Below are 18,112 nucleotides of genomic sequence, written 5' to 3' on the forward strand. Positions count from 1 at the left end.
AAGAGAGAACATAGCTTTTAAAAAGCGTTCATCACAGGGAAGGTGAAACAACTCCAAACATTCAACTTAATGTCAAATATACTAGTCTGCTAACCTCACAACAAGATTTTTTCTAAAATAAGGTATTGTGAACTGACAAGGTATGTTGTGTCATTAAAACACTTTCACAACTCTAGAAAGTGAGGCAATTTTTATTTTTTTATCTCCAAAAGGGTATTAAGCTCCTAAATTACACTGTTGAAGAAAGGTTGGGATTATTTTCCTGCATCAATCCAAAAGGTCTTCCAGAGTTCCACCCTGCTCCTGATAAAACTCCTGAGTTTATGATTCACAAGACTGCTAAGTTACACCATGGCCTATATTTCCAAGTGTTTCAGTGAGACAATGCTTAGAATTTCAAACTGGCTCTAGGAAAGAAGACTTTATAACACACAGTACCAATTTTTTTGATTTTCAACAGTGTATTTACATACTGAAGTGTTTCACTTACTGTTCGGCTGTCATGTCTTCAGTGTACTCCTTCAGCAGTCCTGCCTACACCTCACTCTTATCTCACTCAACTTAATGGTTATCCAAATAACAATGAATATAAATGTCTGTTTTGAAGGCAGAAACAGCCAAAAAATGGTAAGGCTCTATACTGTTTTTTTAGTATTTTGCCTGGGAATAGCTCAACTAGAACTCTGTCACATCCCTTTCCTGAATGTGTTCAACTTTATGTAAGTCTTACTCCTGCACTGAGGTCTAGCAGTGAATATTGGTCCTGTCTCCGTAGCACTCCAGTCTATTGGGAGTTGACTCCATTTGTTGAGGCTCTGGGGATCCATTAGTCATTCATCAACCAAGTCATATACAGCACTTGAACAGCAAGATAAAACTCAGAATTAATGGTAGCCATGACATACAATCATTATCTAGGCAGTCTAGGAACAAAAAAAGAGAAGTCATATATATATAGATATTTAAGTCATGTTGGTTAAGCATGTAAATTCTGTAAAATGATTCATATTCTCTGTGTGTGTCTGTTCATTTAGGAATGAGACAACTTTTCCTTTTGGACAGTGACAAATGAAAAGCTTTGTGAAGAAAAGCTAGAAAGCACTAAAAGTCTTTATAGATTCAAATATACTGCAGAGTCAAACAGGCTTGAGTTTCTTGAGTTTCTCTAATCTCTTTGGTTGAAGATTAACTAAAGTCCAATTTTGAACCTATTTGGAAGACTTGTATTTATTTGAAATATTAACTGAGTTTTAAGACAAGAAGAATAAAGAGTGCCTTCATTCAAAGATAATAAAGCTTAGCTGTTCAATATTCGTATCACTTAACAAAATTAGATTTATATAGCAGGGCCTTCATTGACTGCAAAGCTTACAATTGCATCATGAATAACATTGGCAAAATGGAGCTCCAAAGCAGGACACTGGGAAGGATGACCGAGTTAGAATGCAAATATCACAAAGAGAGACAATTATGTTGCAGTGTTTCAACAGACATTATAATTCATGAGTCTGATTCAATTAAAATTATTTCAGAGCTTTCTAAGTGCAAAAAGTGATGCTTAAAGCCAGTAAAGCTTTGAAAATTGGCTTCACACATGACTGGTTTGTTCTATAAGAAAGCAGGAGGTCTACAGAAAACTTACAAAATGACATCCTGGTAAGTCAAAATTTGCAGAGTTGATGACAAAGTGAAGAGAACAATCATACAAATTACTGCCAGGAAGCTGGCTAGGGAAAAGAATCACTTGCTTGAACCATTTCTTCTTTCTCAGAGTCTCAACAAATTAGTTCTGCAGAAAATGCTCACATTTTGAAACTATGTCTTCAAAGAATTGACTCAACCATGCCTTTCTTCCCAATACATCACATTTTAGACACTGAAGACCAGATTCTGATCACATGATTACATAGATAATAAAGTAAATAAGGAGCACTTTACAGTGGAATTGTATCATTGACAAATTTGTGTAAAAAGAGCTGACAGAAGTACGAGTGGATTCCAAGAGTAAAATTCTTCCAAAAGTGTACTAAGCATTCATCTATGAGGTGGGAAGAAAACCGAGTTCCAGAGATATTTGGAGTCGGATTTTTTTTTTTTAGGCGGAGAGGGTAGAATTGTTTTGTTTTTTTTCTTTCATATGAGGCCTCAGAGATCACAGTCTGTTTTGGAGGAAGAACAAATAGTCTGCTGAAATTCCAGCTTGATGAGCTTTCTATCCTCCCTCTCCTCTTTCAATCTTCCATCTCCTCCCAATTTATTACATTCCTCTTTGCTTATCCTCTAGCCCATAAAGGATCTTCATTTGAATGGCAGTCTTGGTTGTTGTCATTGTGCTTTGGGTTTTTCTAACAACATTATTGGTAACTAAATGCGAAATACAATGACAGGTTTTGTGTCATCAGTATTTAAACATTCAAGCTGTATAATGGAAAGAGTTCTTATGTCTGTATATGTATATAAATAGATATAGAAATACGTATTTGTGTGTGTATATATATATATATACAAACACATGCATGTGTGTGATTGTTAATGTTATTATAGCAGAGGCATTGCATATATGACACTTATCTGTGACAATGTTAGGAGAGGGCTGTGTCACTCAGTTGCCCAAGCCTCTAGCTGTTGAATCAGGTGCAAGGCAGGTTGCCATTTATAGTGTTTAATACGTTTCCTGTAAACGTGCAGGAAATATTTGTCTGAAGTTCTGAAGGAAACAGTATTGATGTTCACAGAGAAATGACAAACTACTTGATGAAAGAAATCATTTTCAAGAAAGAGTCTTATGGGAGAAAGAGAGCCTGTTTATTTACAGAAAGATCAAAGCAACTTTCATATGAATTGGTGCTAAATATTTAGTACTTCAGTGACTAGCAAAAACCACTCTAAACTTCCAAAGGAAAGAATAAAAAACAGGAGAGAAGTCCTAGCATATAAATATATGTACACTTTCTGTTGGCAAAACCTTTTTTTATTATTTGCATTACAGTAACGTCTAGGGTCCAACCTGTGATCAGAAACCCACTCCATCATACTGTGTACACTTAGTAAAATACAGTTTCTTTTCTGACAAGTTTATCATGTGAACAGGGAAAGGTCAAGAAGAACAAATTCACATTCAATTTATCTGAACTTCTCTTATAACTTAAAAAAAATATACATTAAATAAAATTGTTGTGAATTAATCCAAGCACAATTTTAGTGGAAATTGCTGCATATGTCAAGCAAACCAAATATGAACAGAAAACCCCATATATTAGTTCCTCCTGATAAAAACTTCCCCTAGCTTCACTACTTATATTCTCATTTTCTCCTTCACCCAAAAGAAATTTACCTACCAAAGTCAAAATCAGAGATATGTCCTTATGCAAAACCACAGTATCCCAAAAACATGCAGTCACACACTGGTTAGGCACAAAAGCAATACAGAAAAGGAAGGGATTTCTTCTTACTGACCATATGTAGAGTCCAGGAGTAAACATCCATCCACTTGAGAAAACTGCCTCTGTGTGGGTTCCCAGATCAGGTTAGACCTGACTCAAAATAGCTGCCTCCCACTGGCAGGGATCTCAGTCTCCCTGCTTAAAGGCAAGTCCTGAGGTTTGAGGATGACGTGTGCTAAAACTGATAAATATATCTGACTGACAGTTTTTCTTCAGCTAGGGAGAGAAAAGCCTGAGAAATGGGTCAGTGTAATATATTTCTCCTAGTTCACCACCTTCTTCCCAGTCTCTAGCTGCAGATCCCAAACCCTGCAAGACCTCCTTTTAGAAATAAGTACAAGTGCTAGCACATATTACTGACTCTGGGACCATGATTAATCTGGAGCTAGGCTAAATTCACACTTCCTCATTTTGGAAAAAAATTTGTCCTCCTATGTGTAATGTACTATTTTTCACTGAGTGCTTCTGAATAGTCCTCATTTCTATAAAACTTTCCCCAACAGCACATTAAGTGTGCCTTTACCATCTGCCACATGCGGTTTGATCTCTCTCTTGTACTTTGTTACTATTCGTATAAAATAGCGTATAAAGAGTAGGGAGAGTAAGGCAGTTGGCTTCATGAAGTAAATAAAGGGAAAAATTGAAAACAATCTGTAAAAGACATTTATGAAATATTGTTTTCTATTCCTTCACATGTTCAAAGTAGATTCTTCAAGCTACAGTCACTGATCCAGTATTCACTATTCTTTCTCTTTTTCTTTTTTTCACAAAGAGGAATGGTTTTATTTTAAACTTGAATAGTGAAGACTTTCCTCTCCCTGAGAAGGTTTATAATAAGTATATTATAATAAGAACTAGGTTATCAGAGAGAAACAAAAAAGCACCATTGCTTTGAATTCACAACATTGGGAAAACAGTAGAAGGAATAAAAAAAAACCTCAGTGTACTAGGCCTTATGGACAGTTTCAAGTGCAAAACTAGAGTGAGCTCAGGAGAATTGACTCTCTTTTCTCCTTTGCAATGCCTAATGGAGGTCATGTGCTCCTTGGCATTAGCAGCTATAGACATGTGAAATATCTGCATTAATTCTCTGGGTGACCTCACATGGGATCATTTGCTTGTCAGGGCGGAGCTGGCCCCTGTGGGATACTTGTCCACTTATGTGAAAAATTCTGAGAACTGAATTTCATAGAATTGTAGAATTACAGAATGGTCTGGGTTGGAAGGGACCTTTGAAGATCATCTACCCTAATCCTCCTGCCATGTGCAGCAACATAAAGAAGTTTCCATGTCTTCCCTTAAGAGCTCAGACCCATTGGTTTTATTGTCAGAAAGATTTCCCTGAAATCAATCCACTTTTCCTTCTTCCAATTTTATCTAATTTTCTCAGGTAACATTGCACTTTTTGGCAACTAGTCTAAAATTTTGCTTATCAGTAGTTCAACTACAGGTATTAAAACTGCATGGCACCTTTTAAAATAAACTTGCTTTTTAAATAACAGTTGATGGATGTCAAAATGTTTCACAAAATTGTATAGCTTTTGACATCATTTTTGATGGTAGGTTTTTGAGGTCGCAAGTGAAATCTGTGGTAACTATAAGAAAGCATATGTAGGCAGAGAGGAAATTAGAAAACTAATCTTTTCACTACACAAATGCATGTTCCTTTTTGGAGAAATATTTATTGTCCTTGTTTTGAATTCAGATTACCACAAAGTCTTTAACTGCTATAATAAAATCATATTGTCAGTCCTTAGCCAACTTTTATATATGAATGTTATGACAATGGAATTGTAACCTCAGCTTCTTTTTCTTCGCAAATACATGCATAGCAGGATAAATTCTAATGGTCTACCTCTTCTGGGTTTAGTACTATTCAATATTTTCATTAATAACCTGAAAGGAATAGAGAGCAGGCTTATTAAGTTTACAGATACCATTTGCTGGGAGGGGGGAAACCAAACGAATAGAGGACAAAGACAGAATTCAAGACAATCTTAATAAATCAGAGATATAGACAGAAAATATGACAATATTCAATGATGGTAAATGCAAGGTGCCAAGCTTAGGATTAATTAACCACATAAATACAGGATGACAAATAACTGCCTATAAACAATTCTATAAAAAAATAAATGAGGGATTGTAAGGGGTCACAAAGGGAACATGAGTCAACAGAGTTATGCTGTTGTGAAAAAAGGCAGATGCCTCAGGATATGTACAGCAGGAAAGAGTATGACTGGAAGGAAATGTGTACTAATCTCTCTATTTTGTTCAGTGTTTTATTCAACACTATGGCCTTAGATGGACTATTGTGTCTAGTCCTGGGCAGTAGGCTTAAACTAACTCAGATCAATGCAGAAAGTCTAAGGCGGGGCAGGGTGGGGAGACGGAAGAAAGAAAAAGAAAGATCAGAGGCTTAAAGTACTGCCTACAGGGAAAGACTAAAGGAAGTGGGTTGTTTGATCCAGAGTAGAGAAGACTAAAGGATGGCATTTGCTTTAAATAACAGTTAGACAAACAAAAGGGGTGAGATGATTTCTTTAAGTTCTTTTCTGGTCCCAGGATTTCAGGATTCCTAGTTACTAAAATAAATTGGACTATAGTACTATGGAGCAGAGACACCAGACAGAAATATATAATACCTTCAAGGTAAAAAATAGAGGTATCTCTACCTTTGCAGAGCTCTTACTGTGGAAACTTATGGAAAGAAAAGAATGCAGCTGAACCAGAAAGCTACAATATGAAGTAGTAGCACACAGTTTATGTAACTCACTGGATAAGAACATTTTAAAATCTGCTTGTACTGTACCATCTGTAACCTACTTCCACTCCAGAAATATTTCAAGAAACAAACACCCAATCCTTATTGTGAGTTTATTGAACTTTCAAATTCATTGTGTGCCAATTTCACCATTTTCATCAGCATCCCACTATGACAAACCTCTGCCAAGAACAGGATTTCCTGATATTCCTATTTATCTGCAAATCATGTGGACTTCCACGTCATTGTGAAAATGTCTTCAGATCTTTTTTTCATTTTACAATCAAAACAAAAAGCTATTAAAGATATAGCTTCTATACAAATATAACTTCTGTAAAAGGAATGTATTGGACCTCATAGAAATTTAAATGTTCTAATTACCATCTTCTAAATGTTCTAATTAATTTTTTGGTAAGCACAAAATCAGAAAAAACAGTCAGACCTAGAAAACATTGTGATTATGAGTTATGTTTCTTAACACATATATCTCTATAATATCTTTCAATCAGCTCTGTATTGTATGATTTACTCTTGTGAACTCCAAAATGGAAACAGTTAATTGATGATGAAGGGTCAAAGTTTGTACTTGAAAATGCATGGGTAAGCATCACTGCAAAATGAGCAGCTTACTCAATGTTGGTCCTAAATACAGTAATTTTTACTTCTATCTGAGTCTCTGATAGCCAAAGTGAAAGGTACTCATCTTGTTACATCTGGAAAATGGTACCGACTGGATGAAAAAAAAACAACAAACCTGCTGAGAAGAGAAGCAGTGACACAATGCTTGAGCTCTGTTTTAGAAACAACATACAGAGACTGCACCCTTCATCAAACTGCACTGATTCTTCCCTTGCTGACTGTTTTTACCGCTAGACACCAAAATGGTGATGGAAATTAGTGAGTCCAAGTCATGTGAGTCCTCTGTGGAACCTGGTGTGGTGGACAGTAGTTGCTAACACCTTCAGACAAAAGAGGACAACACAGAGAACTTAGAACAGGTAACAGGCAGAGCATAAAATCTAGAAAATCATGGAAGCTGTGGTCTTTTGTCTCCTTGCCAGGGCAACCGAGGGGCTATACTTAACTGAATGTGTTGCACCCAGCAAAACCCAGGTAGTTTTTCCTGCCCACAACTTCATTCCTGAAGCATGCAGACTTAGGACCTGTGTTCCTCTTCCTGTGTAGTGGTGGAACAAGGAAAGAATAACCTGGGCTTGTGTGCCACTAACAGGTGCAGTTGAAGTCAACCTGAAAAGGTGTGAGACTGCCTAAATAGCAACCAGTTTCCCCATCTTAAAAAAAAAAATAAATAAAATAATAGACACCAGAAAACTTGTAACTTGGTAAATAGAATAGGAGACCAGGTAGCAATAACAGGAAAAGAGTTTCCATTTTAGAAAAACAAAAATTCTTGTCAGCGACCCACCATGTGCTATAATTTAAAAGCTTTTGAGCAAAGAACATTTCTTTACTGCTAAAAGGTTAAAAATGTGACAGTATGTAGACCAAAAAGTCTTGATTAGCTGTGGCAGATGAGTCAGCAGAGAAACAGTTCACAATCCAGTGCAGATCTTACATTTTGACATATACTGGTAGGGGCTCACCATAGTCATTCCAAAAAGGCAAAGAATGAAAGAAAGAAAGTAATGGGAGGGAAAGCAGAAAGGGGAACAGAAAACGGAAAAGGAAGGTCTGACATCATTAATTTAGTCTTGAAAATATCATAAGGAAAAGGATATGTAAACAACATTCTTTGTCCTCATAGATTTTGCAGAGGTTTTGGATCTAGCATACAAAATTCACTCTCCCATTGCAGGAGAATCCTCAGGATATCTGTGCATTAGATTCCCATGATGCCCTATAGGTAGAAAGTTAGTCTTGTAGTCAGGGAAGGTAGTGCCTTAATATTACCTGTTATGGCACAAGGTCTTTTCTGTCTTTTTGAGAGAAAGAAAATGTTACATTACCAGATGTACAGTAGTGCTGGATGACTAGGTTGACATTAGGAAGGGTTGCAGAACAGAAGCAGCAGCTCACTGTAGAGAGAAAGTTAAATGACAAGCCCATTCTGCTACCAGGGCTATAAAGTCAAAGGCTGGGGTAATACTTTCACTTTCTCTCTTGATAGGAGTAGATAATGGGACTCACAGCAGCAGCAACATAAGAAAAAATTTATATGATTGCAGAGGTTTCACCCTGCCTGATTAGAACCAACAAAAACTTCTCTTTCTGCACCGAGTTGCATATGCCTAAATTCTGAAAGATTACTTTCTTTTCTTCTTTGTAGCCTGAGCCTGAACTGAACAAATAAGTTATGCGTAATTAACACTCAAGCCTATTTGAATTTCAAAGGTGTAAAAGTCTTCCTCTCTTGTTTTGTGGATTGGTACACACTGTTTTGATTTCAAAATGTTTGTTTAATCAGAAAAAGTGGAGGGTTTTCTCTGTACTTTATGGGATGTGATCAAAGGCTAAGAAGGTATTAGGATGAGGAGAGATTTTCCAGAACCCATGTTTTTACCACTGTGGAATAAGTCATGCACTTTTTCTAATATAATCAGAAGAATTCTATCTTTCAGTTGCTACTAATATGGCTCAAAACTGACCTAGGAATATAAACAGAAAATACTGCTGGATCTAACAGCATACTGTTAAATTCCCATCAGCCATATGATATCATGAGAGCTTTCTTACCACACTGTTAAATTTTGTACAGTTCTTTACACACTCTTATTTTCACTAAGCATACATTTTCCTGCCTTATAATTGTACTACATCTAAATGCAGAACTACAGGGAGACAGGTAGATAAAAAGTGCAGATGGTGCTAAGAAAAATCTTTCAGCACATCTTCAGCCAGACATTATTCTTGTATGTTTTATACTGCAGCCGTGTGCAGTAACTGTAGCCCATCACACTGCACAGATGGAAGTGCAAGTTTGAGGGCTATTGAGCATGTGGATTTTCCCAGTGTGTCACAATTACAGAAACATCTGTGCTAAATAACTTCAAGCTGATCCACAGCAAAAATTGGCAATGTTCAATAGCTCTCAATATCCCTTTTTCCCCTGTGGTGAGATGGCCAAGTGATTGCAAGTTGGACTATAGCGTAAAACATGCAGCTTCGTTATTTCAGGGCCTATTTAGAGATTTCTCCCATGATATATTACCTACAAAATGTGTATGTTTTTTGTTACTTAGCTCTACAGAGCCTGAGTTTCAGGGATGCCACATGCCTGCAGCTATCGACTTCAATTAGAGGTGTGGATATGTAGGTTCTCTGAAAATCAAATCCTGTGGGGATATTTTTAATTGATTTTGATTTGCAGAGGGAAAGGAAACTGCCTGGGTGGCATGATCATAAAAGAACAGAAGGGAAACAGAGGCAATTTGCCTATAGGAACAAAGATTAAAAACTGTGATCACATCTAATAGTTATATTGTGCCATCACAGCATAGAAAACATTCATTGCTTTGTTTTTTTCTTCTGGTGGAGATAGAAAAGATAGTATTCCCCTGAAAAAATACTACAGAACAGAAAACCTTCCCAAATACCCTCAGTAATATGATACCACACCCATTAATATGTTCAGACCACACTGCAGTTTAAGAAAATTTACTATTCCTCATTTATGACTGAGTTGCAACAGTTTCTCACCCTGCATCCTCCCACACCATTGGAACCTGGAGGTTTTTGTGGTTGTAAGTACATAAACTCAAATACAGCACATTTCCAATTCTTTATTCACTACTACAGAATAACTTTTCAATCCTTGTGGCCTTTATTTATTTCACCTAGAAAAGCACTTCAACGCAGTCAGCAGATTTTATTCGTCTCCTCCCAGTATTAGAAATAGATACATATATTTCTCATCTGCCACACACTACACAATTTCTCTCTAATGCATGAAAGAGCACTGGAATAGGCTGCTCAGAGAGGTTGCGAAGTCTCCTTCCCTGGAGGTATTCAAGAGCTGCCTGGACACAATCCTGAGCAATGTGCTCAAGATGACCCTGCTTGAGCAGGGAAGTTGGACAGGGTGACTTCCAGTAGTCCCTTCCAACCTCAACCATTCTGTGAATCTACAGTTCTGTGATTCTGTGATGCACATTTTCCCATGCATTGTCCAATGTCACCTGGGACATTGCAAGTGAAGAATGCTTTTCCTCAGAAACTGTGAGTACTCTGTAGTAATAGACTCATAAGTAGGATTCTTTCTTTTATATCTACTTTGGATTTTATCTTCCTGAGTTCCACCCCAATTTCTTCCAAGAATACTATTATTTGACTAAACAGTTACTTAACTGCAGAATCTTGTAATATTAGCTGACTAGTGACATACCTCTTATATTCAACCAACTTACACAGTGTTAGTTCTCTCATCTTTATAAACCAGTCTCCAGTTTTGATAATTACTGTTACATGTTTTTAAATTCTCCCAAGTTAATCTCTGATTTCCTACTTTCAGAGCTGTATTTACTATAATATTCTAACTACCGTCACATCTGAACTGCAGAGGAACTGTAATCTCTTGGTTTATGATGTGACTCCTCAGAGGAAATAGCCAAAATCATAAAAATTTTAATTCAGTTTTATCTCTTTGCCAGCTCTTGCACAGTTTTTTGCAGTTTTGTATATATACATCTCAGGATGGATGTATATCTAATTAATGTCTGAATACAGTCTTCTTCTTTCAAAGATGTTAAGCTTCTAAGCAGGCATACTGTAAAAAGAGAAGGGGGGGGGGGAGCAGCCATAACTGAAGGAGAGACTGGAAAATTGAAAGAATTTCTCTGTTTTTTTCCTTCCTAACCATCCATCCACCCCTAGTGCACACACACCTGAAGTTAACCAACAGCCCCTCTTTCAGAGTTTCTCTCTGCCAACACTAACAAATGCCAAAGTTGTCAAATGATGCTGCTATTGTGTCCCCATAGCAACAAGCTTTCTTGCCTGAGTGACAGTATTTCCATATTGTCAACTGGAAAATGTCCCAGATAACTGTAGGGACACCTGGAGTTTTCTTGCAACGCAAATATCTATTTCTTTTCCCTTCCCAATTCTTCTTATATTAAAGGGAAGTTATTTATACTCATTGAAACGGATGGTATGATGGCAGCTGAGCATTTGAAATTTGTTTTAAAATTCTGTAAATCTGTCCTTTCAGTGGATTTTATGTTACTTTTAAAACAGCTGTAAATTTTAATGCTATCTTAAAAAAAAATAAATACCAGTAAGTAGCATATCAAGATCTTGATAACTGAACAAAAAAATTATAATGTATTATGTGACACATTCTTCATGCTTTTAAAGTTGATGAGAAATACAAGAAAAATGTAAGAGAACTGATGAAAATGTTTTCCTCTAGGAGAGACAAACTTCTAACCTATGTATATATAATCTGCTACTCTACCTTTTGCTATTACTAATCTTCCAGAGTAACAGTATTTGGATCATACATCCTGATTATGCATGTATTAAAAGGGGAGATCAAAGAGAAATAAAAGCAAAAGAAATCCCACCAGTCTTAGTGAATTGGCTGAAATTTACACCAATGAATATCTGGCATTCATATCACCTACCTCCAATTTTAACAGTATTTTTCAGTTACATTTTTTAAGCTCACTGAGTCTTGGAGATTACTTTCAGTCCATTTACCACGACCACCTAAGGTCATAACTGAAAGAATAACTGTGTTCTTGAAGCATGTGAAAACTACCTTTATCAGCATCATTACAACATCTAGGTAACATCGCTCCAAGTTAGCATGTGGATTAAAGAGAACAGAAGCTAGTTTATTGTCTTTTGGACAAGATGTAAGACTACACAGTGATATTTGACTGAATGGTGAAGTCAGCCCCTGTATCCTTGCCAAATGCAGTTTTTGTGCCTAGTTCTATCACCCAGGTTACCAGCACAGTTTCAACAAAACACAACTTTTTTCTTCTGAGCTGTATAGTAATGCTACCATATCCCTTTGTATGACTGCTATGTTTCATATCAAGCCTTCAGTAATGAAGAGTGATGAAAGCACATTCTATTAATTACATGTTGCTAATTATGTGGGTGCAAGATTGTTATAGTGATTAATTAGCAAACCTTTGTAATGTTTTTTAAGAAGATTTACTAAAGAAAGTTTTGAATGTCCACAATATATCAATGCAAATAACACAAATTCACAAACTAAAAGCTTATTTTGAAAATTAGGACCCCATATATTCAGTTTTGATATAAGGATATGATAAGGACAAAATCAAAAATATTTAATAATTTAATGTAAGCAATGAATCATTTATGAAATAATCAGTATCTTTTTCATCTGAGAATAATGGAGAAAAAAGTGAATAAAATGTATTTCAAGGAAAGAGATCAACTTGCTTGCAAAGATTAAACTAAAAATCTAATAATTTTATGGGGAAGTCTTGGAGACCCTAAATAACATACTAAAATATATTTCCTTCACACATTTTGTCCTAGCTGTTCCAGCTAGTTATGTCTCTATTGCCTATGATTCTGTGATCCTATTATTTTATGTGATGCCTGAGAATTATTCTCAATGACTGAGAATTATTTTACTGTAAGGCAAAAGCTTATTTGAAGATTGCAAAAGCACTTGATTGGGGAATCACTGGGTTCCACAGATGAGATACTTCCTTGAGCATTGTTTCTACCTGGGCAAACACAAAACACAATTAGCAGCAAAACACCTGAGGTGATTAGGTTATACAAGTTCAGGGCAAAACTCTGCATGACAGTGAAAAAAGCAGTGGGGTATGGGACAAGCTGGCAGGTTGGTCAAGGTCTAGAGACTGAACACAGGAGCACAGTGCTAGAAGGCATAACCTGAGAGCAGCACAGGCCACCCCGTGTCCCCACAGGCAAGCCTGTCCTCACCTTCACACACGTCCAGATCACCAAAGATTCACAAAACCCGATACACAAACTGCAGAGGGCCAAAACCTACAAAACTTACGCTTACCACAGGAAGAATGAAGGAGGAACGAACATCAAATGCTCTACAACATCAAACAAATATTCCACAGCATTTCTTGCAAAGATCCCATGCTTGGCCTTTGTTGGTGCTGCTCCACAACTGTTCTTCTTTTCCCTATTCATCTTGGTGTTTAGAAGACTATAGCTTTAAAAATGATGGAAGTAATTGCTTCACATTGCAGGTAGGTTACTGCTTTACATAATACTGTGACTTCTGATCTGGCTACTCTAATATTCTTTTTTTCCTGTACATCAGAGCTTACATCAGCTCATCTCACTGCCTGCTGAGTGGTTGCTGCATTTAATCTACAATAGGGTTACTATACGTAAGTATAGTATTGCAAATGTGTGCAACAGAATGCCATCCAGAGGGACCTTGACACGCTTGTGAGGTGGGCTGATGCCAACCTCATGAAGTTTAACCATGCCAAGTGCAAGGTCCTACACCTGGCTCAGAGCAATCCCAGGCACATCTACAGGTTGGGCAGAGAAGAGACTCAGAGCAGCCCTGCGGAGAAGGACTTGGGGGTGTTGGTTGATGAGAAAATGAACATGAGCCGGCTTCAGTGTGCGCTCGCAGCCCAGAAAGCCAACCATATCCTGGGCTGCATCAAAAGGAGCGTGAGCAGCAGGTCGAAGGAGGTGATCCTGCCCCTCTACTCTGCTCTTCTGAGACCTCACCTGGAGTATTGTGTGCAATTCTGGTGTCCTCAGCATAAAAAGGACATGGAACTGTTGGAACAAGTCCAGAGAAGGTCCGCGAGGATGATCAGAGGACTGGAGCACCTCCTGTATGAGGATAGGCTGAGAAAGTTGGGGCTGTTCAGCCTGGAGAAGAGAAGGCTGCGTGGAGACCTCAGAGCAGCCTTCCGGTATCTGAAGGGGGCCTATAAGGATGCTGGGGAGGGACTCTTCATTAGGGACTGTAGTGATAGGACAAGGGGTAACAGGTTCAAACTTAAACAGGGGAAGTTTAGATTGGATATAAGGAAGAAATTCTTTCCTGTTAGGGTGGTGAGGCACTGGAATGGGTTGCCCAGGGAGTTTGTGAATGCTCCATCCCTGGCAGTGTTCAAGACCAGGTTGGACGAGGGCTTGGGTGGCATGGTTTAGTGGTAGGTGTCGCTGCCCATGGCAGGGGGGTTGGAACTTGATGATCTTAAGGTCCTTTCCAACCCTAGCTACTCTATGATTCTGTGATTCTATAACAGAATCCCATTGAGGCAGGACATACATAACCTGCAGGTGCTCGTGGTTCATCAGAAAGGCCTTAAAGCCTATTCAGTGCCAAAGACCAAAGATTTTTATGCCTCTATCTGCCATTTTGCAATCTATTACAGACTCAAATTCAGTGAATGAAGGGTTTTTCATGTAGCAAATTAAAAAAAAGGCAACAGGATGTCATGTGTTTCTTTATAATTCAATATGATTCATGCCTCATCCTTCATGTAAGCCAATAGTTCTTTGATTTAGAGCCTGGGTAGCTATAAGCCATCAGTACAAAGTAATCTGGTACACAGAATTTATAGGATAAATCCCTTAAGTAAGGGTTCATGTCTATTCAGCCCAAACATCCTACATCTATCTATTTAATCTAGCTAATATATCTATCTCTATATTTATAAAGCATCCAGTCACTGGTAGCCAGATGCTACTAGCGTAAATACAATTTATTGACAAATTGGTTTTGTTGCTGACAGATACAGTTCTGTCATTAAGGAAACGTGTCTTTTAAAAAAAGTTATCACTGTGTTGAGACATTTTATAAGATTTTATGTTCATTCACATTCTGACCCATTATAGTATTTTATTGGACTGGCATATTTATCTTTGCAAGTAATAGCTTTGTGGGGGAGACACAGGGGAGGGCAACACAGCTGAAGAGTCCCAGACAATTGTCTGATCAGCAGTATCTCTTCTATCATCACGTGAGGCATCCCCTCAGATGATATACTTGTTAGAGGTGTTACTTAAGTAATCAAAAGGTTAATTTGTGAAAAATCATTGCAGTTTCATTTCCTTGATCCCTGTTATTCATAGTAAATGCGTAAAATATTTCCAAATTGTGAATATTTTCTCTGGAATGATATTTCTTATTAATTGCCTGGAATGATTATGCTCATTATTTATCTAGGTTGATACAGAATCAGCTGAGAATGACATTCATGAAATGAAACATCTACATTTAAGCTCACACATAAGAGATCTATTGTTTCAAGAGGACAATTCCTGCTGCTGTTTCTAATAGTGAAGGTCCTGCTGTGCTACTTTTGTTTCTACTATGACAGGACAAGTTCTTGCCTGCAGGCGAGACTGAACTTCCAAAATGATTGTGTTATTCTCGGTGTCTAGTGAGCAATGTGGAAAGCATGGGGTTTTGATTTGAGGATGCAGGAAAGCTATAAGGATTTAATGTCTGAAATGAATCACACTGCTAGAATTCACTCCGCCACTGGTCAGTCATCCTTTCTGTGCTCACATTTCGTTACAAATCATTGCATGCTGGTATATTAAAGGAATATTTCTGCATTTGTTGTGTCAGTGAAAATTTTACAATGGCAGGAGTTTGTCATGTTTTTATTGTTTCAGTAAACAAAATGCATGTGGAACTGTAGTAAATGAATTCTCAGCCAGACCATAGAGCTTCAAACATGAACTGACACATAGTGGTGAAGTATATGCAGTACAAATGCCCTCCATTTTCTGACAGAAACTAGGACTAACCATGCCCTCTGGAGCAGTGCGATTCCCATGAAACTGAAAGCTGCCTCTTCCCTGCCTCTCACCAAAAGCTTCAGAACAGCCAGTCCCTATCTTTTATCCATTAGCTGAGCCTCATTTATTCCAGATTTTGAAGTAGAAAAGAAACTGATTGCTAAATGACACCATGTAGAAGATAAATAGAGATTTTTACTGTTTTATCTATGGGCAGTAGTGGCACTTTTCCTAAGAGCAGCAGCATCACTCCCAATGGCACTTAATGGCTAAATCTGTGATATTATGCTATGGAGACTCATATCTTTGTAGATGACTGCCGTTGTTCTGGAGTACCTTCAAGATAATAATGTAAGGGCACATCCTTGTTAAGACTTCTGTTATGAAAAGTCACATTCCAGGACCTTCATTGTCCATTGCATACAATTCAATTTTGCATCATTTTTGTTTCATTTTTCTCAGAAACGACAATTATTCAGGTATTTTAACTACTTCTGTTTTAACTGTTTGATTCTTATTTTTCTTCTCACACACTGCATACTAAAACATGTTCAGTCAACCTGAAAAAATTAACTCAAAGGTGTAACATGGAGCCCAGACAAGTCAGGTTTTGATTGCCTCAAATCATTTAAATAAAACCTGAGAGAGAGAACTGTGTGTGATGCTCTGTAATGCATGGAGGTGCCAGGGTCAATTTGAGTCCCCCAGCACATCAACAGTGGGTTAGGCCTCCTGCAGCTCATGGTAGCAAGTGACAATTCCCAAGTATGTTATCTTCCATGAAGCCATTAGGATACAACAATGCTGTGGAAAACCCATCACTGCTGATCATCCACTGTGCCAGCAGAACCAATATTTACTCACATAAATCCAGATAACGCTATATTTGTCTGTATAGTTCTGGCGAGCATCTTTTCCTATTTCCAGTACGATTAAAATTGATGTCTTTGAATTGAGCATGACTCCCTGTCTATGAGTATTTCTTCAAAATCAATGTCCATATTAGTCAGTACACATGCTACATTTCACTCAGCTGTATGTGTACTCTGCATTTTTTTCCCTGTCCCACCATGACCTTTCAGAGCTTTGGTGTTCCATGTTTCTTAATAAGCAAAAAAAGTTAAAGCAAACCAAATTATTACCATTTCCATATGATACTTTTTCTGGTTCCTGCACCTAATGATGCAACCTCTGTTTCTCTCTGTTCTCAGGCTCATTCTTTTCTGAACACACCTGACATGTATAGGGTTTAATATTTTACAGGTAGAAGGCTTAGTTTGCCAGGCTAGGAACAAACTCCAATTTCTTTCCATAACTGTAATGAGACAAAGCAGTCAAAAGCTTATTTCTGCAATCACACAAAATCAGATTTATGGGTGCTTTTTTTCAGAAAGTGATGCAAGGCAGTTTGAGTCTTCCACTGAATTTCTCCATTCATCTCCCAGAGTAAAGTTTCCCCACCTGCTAATGGGATAAACACTATTATGAGTATTAAATTATTTTCCTAGTTAAAGAAATTAAGTAAGATAGGTCCAGTCTGAAACATACTGTGCAACTGTACCCAAACCACTGGCCTTACATCTAGTGATTATGATTTCCAGAAGACTGCACCTGCAGAGAGAGATCTTTGTGTGTTATAGCTCATTCCTGGTCAACACATTAAGGGTGTTACGGAACCAGTGATCCTCTAAATGATCTGCCACTGCTAGCAGAGAGTTCTCTGATTGTTCTCCACAGCTGGAAAAGGTTATTCAAAACTCTGAAAATGACAGCAGCACATACTGTGTATCCCCTCCTTTCCCAGCAAATGAGGAGATGCCCACTGACTTTTGTTTGTTTGCTTCTCTCTATTTCTGATGTGAATCATTCATTACTTCTGGCTTTTTGGACCATTTGAAGATGTAGCATCAGCATTTCAGTTTCAGAAGATACACCACAAAGGCAAAAAACATTCACATTCTAAACAGCAGCAACATATCTAGCTCTAGAAATAGCTATATCTGAGATATTATATTCTGAACCAGATGGTGCTGTCAGACAGTGCAGAATGACAACTTTTAGATGATGTAGAAAGGGTAATGCACCCAAGCAGTGAAGGAATTCTACCTCCATTTGATGCATGTTTTTAACTGCAGCTACAGATGGCGCAACAAGGATCATCTCAGGAGGAAAAGCAAGACTTCCTCATAGCTGATTT

This window comes from Pezoporus occidentalis, unplaced genomic scaffold, assembly GCF_034315485.1.
Source record: "Pezoporus occidentalis ecotype Australia unplaced genomic scaffold, CSIRO_AGI_Poc_V1 ctg4, whole genome shotgun sequence".
Classification (NCBI taxonomy): Eukaryota; Metazoa; Chordata; class Aves; order Psittaciformes; family Psittacidae; genus Pezoporus; species Pezoporus occidentalis.